This window comes from Pleurodeles waltl, chromosome 11, assembly GCF_031143425.1.
Source record: "Pleurodeles waltl isolate 20211129_DDA chromosome 11, aPleWal1.hap1.20221129, whole genome shotgun sequence".
NCBI lineage: Eukaryota > Metazoa > Chordata > Amphibia > Caudata > Salamandridae > Pleurodeles > Pleurodeles waltl.
Window position 1 is genome coordinate 523,464,680 of NC_090450.1, and position 21,082 is coordinate 523,485,761.

The 21,082-nt window shown below is 43.2% G+C and overlaps 1 protein-coding gene across 1 annotated transcript in view; it reads left to right on the plus strand.

Annotated features, from left to right (window-relative positions):
- Window positions 1–21,082, plus strand: part of SLC9A9 (solute carrier family 9 member A9) — a 2,563,562-nt gene that overhangs the window by 1,562,089 nt on the left and 980,391 nt on the right. The window lies entirely within an intron of this gene.

Below are 21,082 nucleotides of genomic sequence, written 5' to 3' on the forward strand. Positions count from 1 at the left end.
ATCATGAGAGGCAAATTACCTCAAAACCCATGTTTGAAGCCCTGTGGCATCTTATTGCCCATTGCCCCTGGAACAGGGCATGGCAGCGAAACACCATCAAAGAGATGCTATGCCACATGGAAAAGGAGGCACAAAGAGATTTTTAAGAGACAAAGGCAGATTGACAAATGTGGCAGAGATAGAGGGCATGACACCACAGGGCTAAGGATGATGGTGGCATGGGATAAGGCAGTGAAAGTTTCTCAATGACACGCGTGGAAGTGCTGAAAGGCAGAGTACAGCTTTGGGGTCATGTGCGAGTGTACTCAAGAGCATGACTATGATGGTGGCAGTTAGGTCCAAAGGGTGAGTTGCCCAGTGATGCATTCGAGCATGGGCAGGCAGATGGTGCCTCAGTAAGGGCTTGGCAAGGAGGCACAGAGCAGTAGAGCACAGCAGAACCTCGAGCGGAAAGGCCATGAGTGGGATGGGGGAAGAGGCACCAGATAGGCACAGGAGGTCAAGGGCAGGATGTTCAGGGACACAACAGAAAAGTATGGGCAGAAAGGCACAGGAAGGAAGGGGGTGAAAGGCATGGGCCCCATGTAGGTCTATTAGGAAGGTCGGAGGGCACGGGACGAAGTGTTTGATAATCTTTTGTAAGCATCTACAGACATTATCTATTCTGTTTCACTTTGTAGTGTTTTGGGACTGATATTTTTCACAAGTGTAAAGTGTCGGGCCTTTGTCCAATGTGTTCACTTGATAAGATCTAAGCTTAGTTTGTTGTAAAACATATTTGCTGTAAAACTTAAAAAATGTCTATTTCGATGTGTGGATGGTGGAAGCAGCTGCAGTTCACTACTCTGTTTCAACAGTGATTCCTCTTTGCTAATGCTTATATTTAGCCACCCGCAATAAATTCACCGCTCAAGGCTTCTCCAAGGTCATTCCGTTTTGAAAGGAGTAGTTTAAAAAAAAACGTTAAAAACGTTTCAGTTTCAAACACTAATTACAATAAAATACCAGATCGTTCAAAGAAATAGACTCATCCATCAGCAGTAAGTGTGGCAGACAATTTTAAAACCATAATTGAAACAATTACAGTGTTCGAGAATATATTTTTAAGTAGCTTTGCTGTTTAACTGAATTACATGTCCCTTCCTATGAAACTACATTGTCTGTTCTCTTATTATGATCTTAGTATCTTGAAACATTTCTCAAAACAAATACCTCCGCTGGCGGTGCCCTGTGCCACAATGTTTGTTGGGGCCCCCAAAAGACTACCTCTGACACGGATTCCCTAACTTCCACCCTTTAACAGTGCCCCTCAAGTCTCCATAACTCTAGATGCATTTGATTATTTTTGTAGCGCCATTAATTTCAGTATAAGGGTGTCAGAGCACTTTACACTGCACACACATCACACAGAGACAATCAATCATAAGATGTGGGAGTCACATGCTGGTAGGCTGTATAGTTTTAAGAGTGCTTAGTCTGGAGCAGCACAAACTCAGAATTTAAAATATAACACAATGGGTGGGGGTTCTCTTTAATAATAATAACTGATTAATACCCAAATGAACTCTTTTTGCATCATTAGGATAAGGAAAGCCTGGGGAAAAAATAATAACGCTCTTATCTATACCATGAGGAATGCATGCAGTTCTTTGATGACAGTTAATGCTCGGATTACTTACCGGTAATCTTCATTACTCCGATTCTTCCTTCCTCATCCCATTCCTAACGTTATGGAGTGCATGTGTCTATTCACTCCTCACGTCACCTTTAGAAACCTACTTTTTCCCTTTCCATGAAAGGGAAGAGGGACAAGGAGCATATAGCCCCTCCCATCCCTAAGAACTCCTTGAGCATCACCAAGCACCACATCACCGGCTGATGAAAGAACAGGGAGGGAGGGAGGGATGTACGGAATGGGACGAGGAAGGAAGAATCGGAATAATGAAGATTACAGGTAAGTAATCTGAGCATTACATCCTCATCATCCTTCCTCGTCCCAATCCTAACATTATGGAGGAATGCCCAAGCATGACCACTTTCAGCAGCCCCCAGAGAACCACAAGAAACACAAAATAGAGCAACATCAATGGTAGTGAACCAACAGAGCAAAACTATGTGCCAAACACTAACTACAACCCTCCCAAGGACAGGAACAGACACAACCGAAAGGGCCCCAGTCAGGAGGAGGAACAAGCAGCCAATAGGTGTACCAAACAAAAGGACAACTCGCGACCCTGAGCCACACTCAACCTGAAATGGGAAGCAAAAGCAGAGGGAGAGGACCACATGTCAACCTCGCAGACATCCCAAAGGGCAATACCAGGCCAGGCCGACCACAAGGCAGCCATACCCCGTGTGTAATGGGCTGCAACTCTACCTGGAACCACATTGCCCAGGGCATGGGAGGCGGAAAAAAATCCAATGAAACAAAGCAGAGGGAGAGGGTGCCTCGCCCTTCGGACATGACCAAAGCCTCCTGATGCCAACTAGAGAGAAAAATCTCCTGCCTACGGAGAAAGGAAGAAGACAATTCCACGAGGAACTGAAAAACAAAGGAAAGGACAACCTGGTCACCAAAAACACAGAGGGAACAAAGACGGCAAACCAGAACATTAAACTGTCCCCAACGCCTGGCAGTGGAGATGGTCACCAAAAACACACACCAAGGCCATGAATCTAAGGGACACCGACGCTAGGGGCCCATACAGAAGGCAGAACCCTCAAAGAACTGAGCAGCCAGAGACTCAGCAGAGCATAAATCATCCCAAGGAGCCCAAAAAAGCCCCAACAGAGAATCAACGAAGCTCCAGAGCAGTAATGGAAACGCCTGTAGCAAAAACCTCTGGGAGAAAACGAAAAACAGCAGGCAAGGGCAGGACCAGGAGACAAAGACCTCGCCCGGCACCAAGCAGCAAGAGAGCTCCCAAGTTGCACATATGGCTTGTTATTGGAGACCCATCTAGAAGACAGGAGGGACAGAACACCCACAGAGAAAGAAACGAAAGGCAAGACTCATCCTCACAACCACCAAAGCGAGAGATGCAACTGGGGCAGAGACCACAGAGGAAGCATAGGGACGGACAGAGCGGACGGTTCAGAGGTAGAAACCATTCCGGCCCCACAGCCAGGAGACAGAGAAGAGGGAACAGAAGGCCTTCGAGGTCAGAAAGGAAGGACCACCACTGCCTCCACCTCCATCAACACCTGCAGCAGATGAGTCAGGAATCGCTGGATCAGAAATGCAAAACAAAACCTGGAGGTCAAGAACCAGACAGGGCATCAAATCCCAGAGTGCCCAGTGAGAGGCACCAGAGGAAGAAGTGTGGAAGCTAGGCAACCAGGGGAGCAGGTAGAGATCCACCATTGGAAAAACCCAGAGACGGCAAAGCTGTGTGAACACCGAAGGAGCCAGAACAAACTCCAGGAAGGAGGGAAACACCCGACTCAGAAGAACCATCAGAATACCGAGCAGCCCCCAAAGTGAACAGCCCGAAACCTAAGAAGGATGGACCCCACCCAAGACACAAAAGCTGTACAAGGAGGTCGAGGGAAGACATCAAAACCACCTCCATAGAGACCTGGGGCAGTAAGGGTCCCCCAAGGCCACCCCTCAGCCCCAGGCAACTGGCACTGGCAAGGAGGACCAGAGGAACCAGAGACTGAAGAGGGAAGCCACGGCCCAGTGATGGTAGATGCAAAACATCCAGCGGAGAGAGTCCAGGCAAAAGGAAGCAGCACAGGAACAAAAGCTGTGCAGTAGCCACAGACACGGGTCCAGTGAAGCAGGACATGATGCCCAAACTGACCCAGTTAAGGCGTGCCCAAGGCATGACGTCCAAGGCTGTCGCCTGAAAGTAAAACAAATAGGTGACAAAGTAGCACCACAGAAACCAACAATAGGGACAAGCAACAAACAGGTAAGGGAAAAAAACAGGGTTGACCCACACAAAAAACCCAACCTTACCAGTAGACCCTGAAGTGGGAGCCACACCCTCTCGGAGGCCTCACAGACCATCAGTAGATGCCGGAGAGTCAGAAGCAGCCGGGCACACCTGGAGGCAAGATGGGACACTGCCCCCAGCGCTGTAACCAAGAAGGCACCAACATACTTCAGATACAGAGAAGGAGCTGTGCAAGACTTAGAGAGTGAGGACACAGCAACCGGAAGCCTGCAACAGAGACACCGTGGAGGTAATGTCCCCCCAGAGAATGTACAAGAGCAGGTCATGAAGCACAATAACAAAGAGAAACGGGTGGACCAAGACACCCCGTGAAAGAAGTAATGTCGTCTGGGCCAGGACCTCGGTGAAAAGCCTGGGATAGGACTGCAGGCCAATGTAAATACCCAGAACTGCCAGTGCAGGGAACCCATGATAAACTGCAGAAACACCCGGGAAGCAGGAGTCACCGGAACGTGGAGACAGGCATACCGGAGAGCCAAGGAGGGCATGAATATCCTGGAGAGACCAGCAAAGGCACCTAGAAGCAAAGAGGATAGCCGGTGAAGAGCCAGGACATACCAGATCAGGAATCGCAGGTCGACGACCAAGCGAAAATCCCTGTGAACTGCTTGACCAAGAAGACACTGCAATAGGAACCACAACCCCACATGAAGACTTACAGTTAGTCCCTCGACCACCAACTGACTGGCCACGGGACATCTTCGGTGGAACTGCCGCAAGCAGGTGTGGGAGGGCTGCATCAGCAGCAAAACACAAAAGGCCCAAAAACACCATTTACTGCAGTACTCCCAAATGCCGCCAAAGGAAGCTCCCAGCCGTCACCTAGGCCACCTCCGTCACTGAACACATCAGCCCGGGAGCGCGGGGCAGAGGTAAGCCGAAAGGCAGGCCGTCTCAAAGGAAGGAAACAGAGGTGGTGCCAACACAGCCACCTAGATAAGCATGGGCACTCCGCAGAGCCCAGAACAGGGAGAGACAGCCGCCGAGCCAAGCAGAATCCTCCAACTGATGACAATCCATCAGGGCCAGCGAGGAGGACACCATCTGAGGGCGTAGCCCGCCCGGATGCCCCCCCCACACAGACCGAAAACAGAAACAGGAGGCGCAAAGAAAACACAGGCAAAAAGGTGGAGCCCACGCAGCCGCACCGCAGTAAAAACAAATAAAAACCCACACCTGAAGCAATATGCTCAGAAGGGCGCCCAGGCAGCCCCACAGCCCATCGGTGAAGAGTGGGCACAAAAAAAAAGAACAGAGTTCGTAGGAAGAGGGGCTCAGTGCTCCATGTCCTTCTTCCCTTTCATGGACAGGGAAGAAGTAGCTTTCTAAAGGTGACGTGAGGAAGTAATAGCTTACTGTTCTATATTGGGATTTTAACTCATAAACTGTAACACAAGCATTTACAATGCAATTGGTCTCACATTTGCTTGAGTTAGAGCTATTCAAGTTGTAAGTGCAAAAACTAGACTTTTCTGTCTCATATATCCAGTTTCCCTGCATATAACTAAAGGGCTAGCAGGCCTACTGGAATATTATTTTAAACAAGGTCCTTAACACACAAACTACTCCGTACTGTAAAACAAAAGTTCCAGCCATAAGAGATCTTAAAAAGACTTGTGTGAGGGGTTATTATTTTGGGAACTTTTTTGTCATTTTGACTTTTGTATCTCCAAGTTTCAATGAAATGTAACGACAGTCTTCAAAACTGCTTTCTTGGTTTAACATGGAGACACTGTGGTTTACCTTCTAGAATACAGTGATGCAAAGCATTACATATACAGTAAAACCTTCCCACTATAGATGCAGGGTGAATCCCTTAAAACTCTCAGGTCCCATACTACAGACACCTGGTCACTCTATAGCCATACATAACCATGGGAATGTATATACATACTATGCAACTCCATAGCTAACATTGGTACCATCCTCACAAATCACAGCATTCCACAAATAATGCAACACCCCCCCTCCCCGGTTATCCCTAGCGCTGTACAAGATGAGCATTATTGGCTACTCAATAATTGGCTCATACTTTACACTTGTAACATTTGTACTTCGAAATTTTCAATGAAAACTGTCTTTCCCTCTAGCTCGCTCCCAATAGGTAACTGCACACCACTTCCTTCTGGAGTGTGATTGGCTGGACTTTGACTACAAGGTCAGTAAAGTCTGAAGCACCCTATTAGACTGTGGTCTTCAATGCCCTAGTGTCGACGGGCAGACTCGTTTGATGTGGATATAGCTTACCGAAATGGAGCTTGAACCAAGCCCGGGAACTTTATTCGTCTTGCAAGCGGTGGCAGAGATATTAACACATTTTGTTGAGCAGAAAACCATCAAAAAAGCTAACCACACAACCAGAACAAGTTACATTGTAGCGGTATTTATCTATGAATGTGGCTACTTTTAATTATCATAGAGATACTAGACTGCAAGGACTGTTTCAAGTCAATTATTTGTTAAGAACGGACAATGGCCTTTTCCGAAGGAGAAGAAATAGGTAACTCAACAATATCACAATTAAAGAAAATTGATCGATATCACCAGGATGTAACAGTAACCTAATTATAATAAAATATTTGTAAGTTGACAACAGAAGCATAAAACGTAAAGGGCAAAACTTGAACATGAAGTAAAACTGGGAAAGTAATAAAAGAGGACTTACTTGTGTGTGGATCTATTGTCAAGTTAGGATGGCCACTAAATTCGCAAATAACTTGTTAGTACGTTTTTCACAGAAGACTTCGCAGGGACGTCTTTCTTCCATGACGTTAAGGGGAGACGGTGCTCAGAATGTGGGTTTTATCTTTTCTGTTTATTGTCACCACAATCCAGTTGATCCTCATAGTTTATTGGTTTACCCAGCTCTCACGAAGTACTAACCTCTTAACATTGGTTTTGAAGTAAAAGGTGATTGTATGTAGCTTGACGGGACAGAGCAACCCATTGGCTGAATCCTTGCTGGACATAAGTGGAGGCTGTCTGATTTCTGATGGGGCTGTGAGTGCCAAGGCTGCCATGGAGCGTGATGCGAAGGGTAAAGACAAAAGATAAAAGTAGTTCACCCAGGCTGAACTATATCGGCAATCGTACAATTATCCATGTAACAGTCAGTCTACAAGGCGGTAACAAAACCACCCCAAGGCGGGACAAACGTGGACATCAAGGGATTTTTGAAAGGCAAGCCCATGAACGAGTAAAAGTGATGGGCGTGAGGTGGGTGTGGTTAAATGCCCAAAATACTTACAACAGGTCAAAGCACTTTCGTGCTCGACCTAAAAAGAACCTCTCTGACAAAAGCAGTACCACACTGACCTATTTGCTTTATATGCACTTTGTGATCTGCATGGTACATGTTCTTTGCAGGAGGCATATTATACCCTGTGCTACCTTAGAACTTCCACTACAGGAAACTGAACTCTCTCCAGACAGAAATTTAATCACCAGTTATATTGACATTTTTATTGTTGTCTGAAAATTGCTGGAGGCAAGGAATGCTGCAGCAGGGATTTTAAAACTATATTGTACTTGCAAACACTGCAGCCCCTCCCAAAGTCAGCACCTGGTGCAGTGGCACCGGTCGCACCTCCCTAGTGCCGGCCCTGCCTCTGTAGATGCAACATAAAACAACATAATAACAAAATATGTTCTACAGATTCTAAGCCACATTTAAAATAGTGACAATCCTCCAGAGGAATGTTACAACAGGAAGCTGAACTGCAAGCCTTGAAAAAAGGGAACATCTGAACTTCATGAACTTTGTTCTACTGGTTTAAGACTGAGAGACAGCCAGGAAGGTAACTCTGCTTAATTCGTATTGGCAATGAATTTGACAATACAGGCCTCAATATGAAAAGTCTATTAATTTGACAGTGAGAAAAAGAGGAGTGGCCACACCTATCAGTATCTCCTTTCAGGCCCTTAATCAGGGAAAACATGCAGGATCTGGATTTACCAGGCCCAGTTCGCTTGTTTTGCACAAACCTGGGCTGGTTTCCCCCACCCAGTAAACCCCAAATAGGGAGGGTGATATCCTACTGAGAATACCGCTCCACCCAACTAACATTGAGGCCTAAAGAGTAAGGACTTCAGTTTATTCCAGATGTGAATCCTGATGTAGGTGCAAATGGAATAAGAATTTTAACCCAGGCACAAATACGTTACCCTGGGTTTTTTGCCTGTAGAATATTGACCTGGTAAAGCCTGGTTCAAATCACATAAAGAACTAGGCCATCTCAGAATATGAAATAAAAAATGCAATTAAGGGCCTCATTTAGAAGGCTCCGATGCATCAGTTTCCTTGCGTCACCCTGTGCCACCCTAATGTCACCATGGCACTCGTTAGCACATCTGCATCAACATTTGTGATGCAGTTGTGGCACTTTGCTGGACTAGCATCAACCATTTTGACACTAGTCCAGCAAAGCTAGGGGAGGCCCATCGAAAAGAGCCTAGCATTAGTTTAATGCCTGCCCTGGACATGCGTTCTAAAATTATGCTAGAATGGCGCAGTGAAATCTTGTATCTTTCACTGCTCCATTTTTTTGGGCTTTCCTGTGGGGTAACACCTCCCTTGCATACATTATACCTGGTGCATGTATAATGTAGCACAAGGGGTTATAAGCTGGTGCAATGGTGACATTGAGCCAGTTTGTAAATACGGCGCAGGGTGGGGGACTGTTTTGCACCACCGTAGTATCAACAAAAATGATGCTTCAGCAGCACAAGGGGCTTGTAAGTAAGCCCCTAAGTGTGTTATCTCCAATTTCGAGGTGCGTACATCACAATAGGGTGCACATCGGGCGCATGCTCTTTTGATTTTCACTTGGTATGTATTATGAACCCAGGTTTGTGCCTATCCCAGACTGAGGGCCTTAAGGGTTAATGTCTTTGATGTTACATTCATAACCTTTCAGGAAAAAATGCTTTTTGATTTCTTTTCAAAGATATTTGAGTGTCAGGAGTTAGGAAGTAATAAATGTGAGTTCAGCACAGTTCTTGCACAGACAGATCCTAGACCAGTGAATAACCAAATTAATAATCTACTGATGTCTGTGTGACTGTGATTGGTACAATGCAGGGATACCGCAGTACTGTGCACATGTTAAATGCATGCACTGGTGTATGTGTGCCTGTGAGTGGTAACCTTACATGCAGGGTGTAGTGCTGTGCAGTGCATGCACGATAAATACATTTGCTAGGTGTATGTGTACCTGTGAGTAGTGCAATACATGAAGTGTGCAGTCTGTGTATGTTGAGTACATGTGCTGGGCGTATGTGTGCCTGTGAGTGGTAACCTTACATGCAGGGTGTAGTGCTGTGCAGTGCATGCACGATAAATACATTTGCTAGGTGTATGTGTACCTGTGAGTAGTGCAATACATGAAGTGTGCAGTCTGTGTATGTTGAGTACATGTGCTGGGCGTATGTGTGCCTGTAAAGGGTACCCTACATGGAAGACTCAGGCTTCCATTTTAGGAGACACAGGGCTGCATGGGGAAACATGAGAGGAGGTAGAGAAATATTCCCAGGCAGATTTGTGTATTGCTACATTCTGTAAACTGGGTCAGACATGCTGGGGAAGGAAGAGTCAGGCTCCTCCACAACACTTCAGAGGGTGCTCTTTGATTCAGAGAGAGGTCACCAGGAAGGGGCCTGGGACTTCTCAGGAAGGAGATGGGACTTCTAAAAGGATCATAAGGAGTTGGGCTGCTCTTTTGATACACATATTACTGTGGCATATATCCAGGTGGGAACTCCAGTCACTTGCATGACCTATGTTGTGGGGCTATCAGCTTTGGAGACACTCCTGCTCTGGCAGACAACTTTCTGGAGTAAGGGAGGACACAGGAGTGGGCACTTTAAAAGGAAGCAGACCCCCAACTTAATATTCAAAGACTCAGACTCACATTTGGAGTCTGGAAATGGACTGCAACAGCCACTTGGGCTTTGTGAGCAGAAGCTCCACAAGACGTCTGCCTGTCACCAAGACTGAGGGGAAAGGTCTGCTAGTCTCTCAGCTGGGTGAGGGGACATCACCCAGGAAATCCAAGACCATGTTTAGCATTAGGATCTTCCCACTACTTCCCCCTTACCATGGGACAGTCCAAAGATTTACCTGCCAGGCAGAGCCTCTGGTCGCTGCAGTTGCAAATAACCAAGTGTGAGGGATTCGAGGACCCCTGAGCACAGCCTGCTTAAGCCGCATGCAGTGACTCACCTGAACCAGCCACTGCTGCTCCAACGCCCACAAATGGGCAGCTCTCAGGAACTCAGGTCACTCAGTCTCTGCAGATGCTGGTAAGGCTGATTTCAGGTGTGTTGGCCTGGGGGAACTTGCTTACTATACAGGGCTTTGGCGCTGGAACACTTTTGACTTTAATACAGAGTCAGAGTGAACCCTTGAGACTCAGACTACTAGTGGGGCTATCACTGGGTTGCCTACAGTGAATGGGGAATAACCACTATTGCTAGAGTGTGGAGCGAATGGGACACAGGGAACTGCCTATGAAACTTTAGAGCCCTGACCTCATGGGGACTGTGTAGCAGTATGTAAATGTATTTACCTGTGTGTTAGTAGAGGTAAAATAAAATACTTTTCTTTTTTCATAAAAGTATTTGGCTTGACAATAATTTATTGCTGTGCTCCCTGTATTTTGAGTTGTGACCCTGTGTTCATCACATATATATCTACGTCCCTCGAGGGAGCCTTAGACTGCTCTGCTATTTGTGAGAGTTAAGTACTGAAAGGGTACTAGGCCCAGGTGCTCGGAGTGCATCATATACTGGGCCGTGGGACATCAGGAGTGACGGGTCTCACCCCCCATGGCTGGACCCCCGTGGCTGCTTGCCGTGTTGTCTTCTGAAAGGGCTTTTGACGTACCTCCAATTTATTGTCTTTCATATATGCTGCAAGAAACTTGAGGGCTTGCTAAAGTTCAGTATTGTTGGTTGGGTTGGTGGAAGTCACATTGAACAGTCACAAATTGGATTTAGAGACAACATAAGGAAAAAGCATTGGCAAAGCCAAGATGTCTGGCTTGCATTTTGAGTCCAGATTAAAACATGACATAACACTACTATAGGGGAAAAATAAACAAAACGCTATTGATTTTTGTACACAGTTCATATCAGAGATAATTAATTTATTGTGTGGCAAATTATTCTACTTTTAAGGTGTAAAACTTTCACCCTGCAGTGATATGCAAGCTCTCCCTAGGATGTGGAATGATAAATCAAACAGCCAAAAGAATTGGGTAAGAGAGGGAGGAGTCAAAGGAAAGGAGACTTGAAGATGCCAATAAATCTGTTTTTGGAACTGAAGGACAGACAGATGGAAAGGGTTGTATTTCACAGCAGATTTTTTTAATACTGTCTAAAAAGCCAACGTTGTCAATATTTCAGAGCTTACCACAGTGTAGTTTTTCTAGCTAGCAACAGTCGTGGTCACTAGAATAATGTGATTTTGTGGATGAAGAATGTTCCTAATAATGAGCAATTTTCACACTTGCACATTGTCCACTATCTGCTGTACAATTTTCAGATTTCAACACAAAATATTTCTAGCACAAAAGAATATAAAACTACTAAAAGAGACCTTGGCAGACCATTTGCAAAGTATAGTCATCTTTATCAATTGATGTTTGCTGTATCCAGTTAAGCCAGTACTACTTTGATAAAAGCTTTCCATGGCGTTGTTAATTTGTATTAAAGTGTCAAAATATCAATTTAATGCTGCCACAGAGTACTCCACACAATGCTGCACAGTATGTCGTTTTTGCCACATAGTCTTGTCAGCCCTGTTGCATAATTTGGTTCCCCAGTAGCCCTGGAGATAACTCATTCATTCCCCTTTGAGAAAATCATGTGCCTAATACAAAGAAGTAGGCACAAAGCACGAAATATATCTAAGCCAGAGAAAAAAAACAGTGTGCATCTGATATATGGTACTCACTGGAAACAATTCTAGGAACATCCAGTGCTAGGACAAATAACACCGCTTTAAAATACCATTCTAGCGCATAATTTGTTTTCAGGCTTGTCAAGTTGAAAATTGTGTTTCTTTTTGTGTTATTTTAATGGCTGTTTCACTTAAGTGTATGAGGCTGTCTCGGCATCCATTCAGCCAATACAGAGCAAGCTCAGAAAACATCAACCACTAATCAAAAGCCATGCTACTGGAAAGGGAGGACCTGCTGAGCCAGACGTTAGAAATACTGGAGCTTCTAACACTTTGCAATTGGGTGGCAGAGGTTTGTAATGATGACCGTGGATGAGGGTAGGAGGAGTGCAGATGGAGAGTGATTTCACATGGAGCAAGCGAGTGGTGTGTTGATGGGCAGATTGGCTATAGACTTTTTAAAAAATATTTTCAATTATGAGGGACAAGAAAAGAAACAATGACTCCATGTATTAAACTAGCCATCTTTGTGGGACTGTACGTAGGCCTTTGATCTGTGTCAATGACTGCTAGAAAGTGCTAGCCCCGCTTCTTAGTTTGTGACTTGTCCTAGTTTCATGATTGAAAAATGTGATTTCCATAGATCTAGCTGAGGAGGAAGGAAGAGATAATGAGGGCTAGAGGAGAACTTCTAATGAAGGGGTCTGAAGTTTGGCAACAAAGGATTTGCAGGTGGATGGATTCTGAAGGCTTGACAAGCCCCTCGTTAGAGGAGTCCTTACCCATGGACCCCAAGTTTCAGTGATGAGGGATGGGAAAGTGAAATTGCTGGACTGCTGATCCCATAGCAGTTCTTTAAACCAGTCGGATCGCTCTGAGATCATGGTGGGGAAGGGTTACAATGGAGCTCCACTCTTTGTTCTGCACTTGGGGTGGGAAGTATTCACCCTTAATGTTCTGGTCATTTTTATGGGATTAAGAAAATGAGATGAGGAGCATGTGACTTTGGCATGATCCTTCCTATTGGGGTTCACTGAATAAAGTCAGCCAGTGGGTGTTTTCCTTCACATCCTTTCCTGGTGGTAGTCTGTGCAAGCTCTTGTCAGCATTTATCTACAAGGTGGCAAAACAACTGTGCTCTTTTTAGCTGCATAGTGCATTGCAATAGTCCTACTGCTAGAGTCTGAGGGTATAATCCCACTGCTGTGAGAGCATTTTGTTTTTGCCTCTGAACATTCTAGTAGTGATTTCCAGAAATTATCATTGTGCCTCCTAGTTTGTGAACTGAATGATCCAAATATGCCTGGGATGTACGTCAGCTCAGCTATCAGCAGTTGCATCAGCCCTAATGTTGCTGTCCTTTCCACCACTATTGTCAGGGAAAGCGCTCTACAGAAACTAATACATTTTTTCTAGTTCCCTTGAGGAGGTGTAGGTTTGGTGCTTCTCAGGCTCATTTACTTGGATGGTTTGGAGACTGCCTGTCTTTCGTGACCCAGAAGCTTCTATTTATGTTGCAGCATTGAGGGACATAATTACGGCATTATTTGTCTCCTGGGTCCGGTTTCAGCCTAAGGGAGCAGGAGTAATGTGCTGTGGTTTAGAGGTCACTGCAGCAAGCTACTATTTGACCGTGTAAAATGTAGGAGGCATCAGGGACCAATGCCATGTGAGGCTTGTGACCTTCAGGAGTACAGAACTAGCATCTTACTAGATTTCTTTACTTTGAGAGGTTCATTCATGGAGACCTCTAGCTCCTTAGATCCATCCGAGTGGAAGGGAAAAAACATGCGGTATAGATGTGAGATTTGGGAGCGATAGACAAGTGCCAGTACCATCACCCTTTTTAGAAGGATGAATTTCCCACCCCACCCTGCCTTTTTTGCTTAGATGAGGCCTGCTGCACACACATATGCATCTCTCGCTCTCTCTCTCTCACACACACACACACACACACACACAATCACTTAAACATACATTGTTTGTGTTCTATGCTTTTTTACTATTTGCAGGTAGGGAGATTGATTGTCAGTACAACATCCTCTTCTTACTTAGAAACACTAACCCTGCACACCTTTCACACCACAGCACTCCAAAACCTAAAGCATTGTCTTGACTCGAAAGATAACAAACAAACATACTTCTTACCACACAACCGAAAGTGGCTTATGCTCAATTTGAGAAAAAGACCTAAAATTAAGGGCCAGATGTAGCAAAGGATTTTACCCATTCTATGTCTAAGGGAAAATGTCTTCGTACATATGGCCTTAAGTGTATGAAACACAAAACCATTGCATTGCTGTCAGCGATAAAAATTACATAAACATGGGGGAATTAAAAAATCGTATACACAACAGCATGCATAAATGCCTAAAGGCTTACTTTTCTGAGCAGTCATGGCCAAATGAGTGATGAACAGACATCCCCAAAAAAGTCGTAAACAGGGCCTTAAACCTTGAACTGATGCCTTTGAAATAGCTCTGCCTTATGCTCGTAGTCTACATTTCTTTGGGGGTTTGACTTTTGAATTGCATTAGTCCAGCTGTAATTCAGTATTATTTTGTTTTCAGTAGGATCACATTTATTCAACACCTACTTGTATTTCATGTTTCACAACCTCTGTCTAGGATACGTATACCTTGCAAGTGGCCTATTCACAAATTGCACTTCGTAGTACATTTAGCAATTCTACAATAGTACTACTAAAGTAATACAACACGATGTTCACAAACCTAAATCTCCATCTCTACTATCTTGTCTAAGGAGAGATCCTAAGTGTACTACTTAGTAGAAAATGTGGGAGGGCCCAGGAGAGTGCATGGAAAAAGAGGCACTTTCTATTCAATGGGAGGGGTTTTGGGACAAGTAAGGAGGGATTTAGGGAGCGCTAGGAGTGGTTTATGGTGGTTTGAGGAGGGGCATGCACTCACCCACAAAGGAGTAAGCCCATTGCTATTCACAAACTACACTTCTAAAGTTACTACAGCCAAAAGGGAACCAAAACAGCAGTAAATTACTGCAACTCAGAACTGGAGTAAGTTCAGCATCACACACAGCCAGAACCATTGCTAATGCAATGCCCTCTCATAGAAAATAATAATGGTAGTGAGCTAAAATAAACCACACAGAAAATAATATTACATTACATTTTGCTTTTATACTTTGAGTAACTTTGCTACTTTGGCTATTCAAACCTTTGTGTGAAAAGTTATTCAAAGGTGTAGGCTTACAACTCTCCACCACCTGAAAACGGGGGTGGAGTCAAATGAGTGTAAGTTGCTACTACAAAAAACACCACAACACATGACCAACCATTGATACTGTAACACTCCTCCATAGAAAATATTGGAGGCGGGGACTTAGATGTAAACCCCATGGGAAATGATATCAAATTAAATTATATTAAATTAAAAGTAGATAAAATATCAATATTTTTTGACAAACATATATAAAATGGTGCCTATTTTGCATTTTGTTGTATAATAATAATTACATTTTTTCACATTTCAAAATTAAGGTAACCATAAATTGTATAAATATAATAAAATGTTTTTGAATTAATTGTACACATTATTTTGAATAATTAGCAATGCATAATAAAATTGCACTTTTTTTACTTTAGTTGGGAATGTATTTTTTAATTTAAACTTCAGAAAAATTATTTTAATGTAACTTAATATATTTGCAATAATTAAATTTTTTCAAAAATTAATTAAAAGTACAGTTACATTTTTTTCTTCAGTTCTACATCTAAAATTAATATATATAATTAATTTACATTATTACAAATATGTTTACAAACTTTCACCAACTTTTATAAATCTTTTTAGTTTGTGTTACACTTCACCATGTGAAGGTCTCTGTCACCAGGGTGTAAATCTCCCTGTGGTAAAGTATAGAAAGCTTTTTTCTTCGCTTTATACTACAGAGATTTCCACTCTGAATGCTGAGATTGGGTACTGGCAGGTCGTTCTGTGCATGGCTGAAGGCCAGGCCTGATGAGTAACGCTTGCAGCACATAAGCGAAGCCTTACACATATGTGCACATGGAGCATTGGGTATAGAGCATGCCTGAAGGCCAGGCACTGTCTCTAACCGTAGCTGGGCACGGCCAAAGGCTGTATACAGCATGGGTTGGGCATACACACTGGGTTGGGATTTGGCGATACATGGTGGGTTGGACCAAGGCCTGGCTGAAGGCTGTGCACAGCTGAATTTAGCTGCATTTGGGGTGCAGGTCCTAGCCAAATGCTATGCACTTTGGCCAACCGCAGTGCTGCTTATAGCTGAAGGCTGTGCACAGCAGGGGTTGGGTGCTTGTCAAGGTTTGGCTGTAGGGCCTGGCCAGAGATCATTTATCATTGATGCACACAGCTGAAGGCAATTGCACAGTGGAGGTTGTCCAACCACAGTGGCATTGGTCGCAGGGACAGGCCTCTTGCGCCAAAGGCTGTACATACTGGGATTTGGCTGCCTGTGGGCTACTGAGCACAGGGCTTGGCCTCTTGCACACAACTGGTGGTCTGGCCATTTGCAGCTAGATGATGACCAGCCATTTGAAGGGTTGTTCGCAGGGCCTGGCTTGTGTACTGTGGGGGAGTTGAGTTGAATATGAAAAAAAAACAGAAGTTCTCTGAAAAAAGGTTTAACAATATGTTATTGTTAGGCTTGGTAATAAGATTGTCCCTTATGTTTAAAAAAAACAGAAATTCACTCAAACAGCAAAGGTTAAATTGATGTTATAGTTAGGTATGGTAATAAGAGTTAAGCTTACATTAAAGAACCCTAGAAATTCCCTGAAATAAACAAAGGATAAAGCAAAAGTATAATTAGGTGTGGAAATTAAACATTTTACAAGCAAAAAAAACAACTGAAATGCACCAGTTATAGTTTACTGAACTAACTAGAATCAGAATCTTGCATTGCTTATGGCCTCACATATTCATTCATGACATGTTAAGTGGCGTGATTGATGATATCACTGATGACATCATCGAGTCATTGTGACATCGTCATATATTACTTGAGTTAATTTACCACTACACCGCTCAGCAGTTTTCTGTTCACCTTAATGTGATTACCCTCTTCAAGAGTTCCTACAACCTGCAATTTTACGTCATTGTGGAGATAATGGGCCAGATTCACAAAGGTACTTAACTGTACTAAAGTTAGGAGTACGGAATCTCCGCATTCGTGGTGGAGTCTCCACACTTGGGGCATAATCTTCAGGCTCTGGTGGAATTTCTGCACTGCAGTTCTCAGTGCAGAGATTCCTCCCTGAGTGCAGAGAATCCATCATGTATACAGAGACTCCACACTCGCAATTTTACTACATGTAAGTACCTTTGTAAATCGGGCCCAATATTTTTACAGCAAAATATGATGTAGTTTCATAGCATGTTGCATCCAGAGGCGTAGCTATCAATAGTGCAGTAGGTGCATTGGCACCTACACCTACCGGTATGAGTGGGCCCACCTCAATCCAATTAGTGGCTGTTTTTTAATAAACAAACTAAGGGAAGACGGCCCAAATGCTGCACCACTGTTTACACCATTTTTGTGTGCTCATTGCATCTTGGTGATATAGAGGGGCACATAGGGCCAATTGTGTGATACCTTATAAATAGATGTTCCCCCAGGTCCATGGCAGTCAGCGGTTACTGGGCTATGCTCCAGGCAGAGTAACTGTTGTTTCCCATTGATGGTTCAAGGCCTAAGGTACCATTGTACAGCTACAGAATACCATGTCCTCCTAAGTCTGGGACCTCCAAGGAGTAGTATGATTGGGTACTCTGGGCTTACTAGAGGAGATGATGAGGACTTTGAACTCAAATAAAGTATCAAAAGAGTTATAACAATCAGTAGAGGTCACTGTCGAGTCATAGCTAAAAGGTATAGGAGTTTGTTTACATCAGCAAAATGTAGAACATTAACTTGTGCAAAATAATTTGAAAGCCCGAACACTCTCTGGGATTGCGATATGGCTCCAAAGGTATTTACAACATTACACGAGAATACTCTATAATAGAGACATTATTGGGTTCCATGCACTTTAAAAGATAACAACGTGACGAATGGGGAAATCTTTGGATGCCATGCCTTTATTATGGGTGTTGTTTCTCAAATAGACTTGGAGTTTGAGAGAATGTTGTACAGTACACATTGTGCTGTAGGTCTGCTGTTGTCCCAGGTTCTCAATGGCTCTCTGTGCAAGGAAGGGCCGTACAGTTCATTGGGACAGAAAAGCCATTATCCAGAAGGGAACTGTAATTCTCAAAGTGCAAGATTGATGCCGAAAATATGTGCCCCCAAACTAAATACTGCAGTAACTATTTCACGTCCCCACCAGGGCACTAGTGCTCAGTGACAGGGAGAAATGCACAAAGTTCAGGGCAAATCTAGTTAAACATTCCAATAGCCTACCTATTCCGTTTTCGAAAAATGATCTACTAAATGCAAGAATTAGACCTAACACTTACATTTATTTGGTGATGGGGGTGGGGTGGAAAGGTTATAACTTTTTGGATATCTCGCAGTCACCTGGTCATGCATTGAATCAGTAATCCGTGGCAGGGATACCTTCAGGACCCCAGGCATCTACAGGTTCCAGCAGTAACACATGAAACAGGTATTTAGATTTATTAGGTTGTATGTTACCTTCCCTTAAAGAATACACTAGGGGCCAGATGTACGAAATTCTGGCATTGCGACTCGCAATGCCGGATGCAGGATGGATGCAGGATGGTGTCCCGGACACCATCTGCGAGTCTCAAAGGGGTCGCAAAGGCCCACCTCATTAATATTAATGAGGTGGGTCTCAATTTGCGACCCCCTTTCGAGTCGCAGCACTCACAGGGATGGTGGCCTGCTGGAGACAGCAGACCACCATGTCTGTGACTGCTTTTTAAATGAAGCAGTTTTTTTTTTGTAATGCAGCCCGTTTTCCTTAAAGGATGCATTAGAAAATGAAAAATGAAACGTTTCAGTTTCATTTTTTCAGAGCAGGCAATGGTCCATAGGACCACTGCCTGCTCTGAAAAAATGTTTTCAAGGCCATTCACAAGGGGTCCCATGGCGACCCCTTCCCTTTTGCGAATGTGTTACCACCAGTGTGACACTGACGCAATGTGGGTTTTGTGCCTCGCAAACAGAGATTTTTGCTGTTTGCGACGCGTAAAAGCCTTTGTACATCTGGCCCAAAGTTCGCACAGTTGAAAAAAAGTTTGAAAGAGCGCAGTCCATATTTAACTCATAGGCTTGCTCCTGAAATCCAAACTTAAGGCATTTTCATGCCTATGGTATTTAAATCTGCTGGTGGGTAGGAATAGTCTACAAACAAGGACAGTTTAACCAGTTCTTCCTTGGCCTTAGGTAGACACTTGGAAAAACAAAGGTCCAGTTGACGACTTAGTTATGCTAGAGAGTGAAGATACTTGCCTTCAACCAAAGTGAGGGGTAGCACAACTTCCCTTCCTTATTGTTTGCAAATACTCACAGAGTTGTTGTTTTGAATAATCAATAAATTGTTAACTGCCAATAAGAAAAAGAAGGACAGGTAAGGGAAATGACGTATGAAACTCAAAAACACCAATGGAGGCTAATAAAACAATCCCCCAAAGTAAAATGAAACCAAATCAGTGAAGGGGAAAGTTACCTCTGAAAGTGCGGAATCTTTCTAGAATTCTCCAAAAACATGCAATTTATCAAGTGACCAGCCTTCCAAGCAGTATACCTGTGTTTCGGCTCAATCAAACAGAGTTGGATTTTAATAGGACAATACCTTTTAAAGTTTCATTTTAGAACAAACAACGTTGTACTATAATATATAGACTCTCATGTTCTTAATTGTTTTCATTTGTCTGTCCCTGCAAGAACACTAGAGACAAGGGAGAGGACGTTTTCATTCATTAACAGCACAAAGACCACTAAACGGTGGTTATTATATCATCTACTTAATGTGCCTGTAAATGGCTCGGGCCTCAGTTACTTGTGTGCAAGGGCAATGGAACTGACAGAGAAGCAAATTTATAATGACAAAAGCGCTGTGTCATAGCAACACTGTCAATTATCTGTTCTTTAATAAAGGACGAGTGGAAAATGTACTTACTTTTTTAGCAAGAGGCGAGACAGCAATTAGTTGAAGTTAAAAAGGCATCAGTAATTACATTAAAGTCATAGGCTTGCATTGGAGAAGAAGGCAAGATGATTGCACAGTGATTTAGCAAATAGTTAGGGATGTCCAAACTTTTTATCTTGCAGAAATACCGATTATTTTTCTCTGGTTAGGAATGGTTGTGTTTTTTTTGGGAAACTGGACCCATTTCCACACTAGTGCTACTTGATATTGAAAAATTAAATGTTTTGTAGCAAGTTACCTTCAAAACTGGATGTTTATTGGCTATCTTTTTTTTTCTTCCATCGCAAGGTGCAGGAAAGAAAAACTTTGGGTAGGAACTGTAGCATTTGAGAGAATTATGGGAAGATTGCCAAAGAAGTACATTGCAGATTCTCCAGAGTACAATGGTTAATTTTTAGTGATTGCAAAGGTTAGAGAGCAAACATTATTAAGTAAAAATGTGTCTCTAAAATATAATGTAAAATAAAGTGTATTAAAAGGCCCAACTGAAAACTGTGTGCTAGAAAAATAAAAACGTGTGCTTTGACATTTGATGCTCTGGTGTCAGCCACAATGAAATTTGACATGAATTAATAATGCCTAATGAAAATGTATTTTGTTTAATCATAATAAAATATACTGACAAGATGATTATTAATATGTATTGAAAGGTTAATGGTTTAAATTTACACAAAATGTTTTATTCTTCATGGTTTAGCATTAGTTTAAAAAGGCCTCACGTTTTAGTAATTTTCCAGAGACAGATGCTTAAATGTTGCTAACTTTGCAAAAAAATGTTTTTTCAAACATCCTATGTGACCTGCACAGTGGAAATTTCTGTCCTGCTTTTACTGCTTGTGTTGTGCATTTGAGATAAAAAAAAAATTAGTTTTAAACAATGAGCTTCAGGGCTCAATGTTGTGTTTTCATGTTGCATATTTTGTTCTTTCTCCGGTTTTAGTTTTTGGCAGGAAGCACATGTTATTTTTAAACTTTTGGGACTTTAATATAGCAAAGTTTTAGGTGATGCAAGTTAGTTCTTCATTTTCTTATCATTGTTAATCTAAAGAGCAACACATGTTTAAACTTTACAAAACTTGTGTG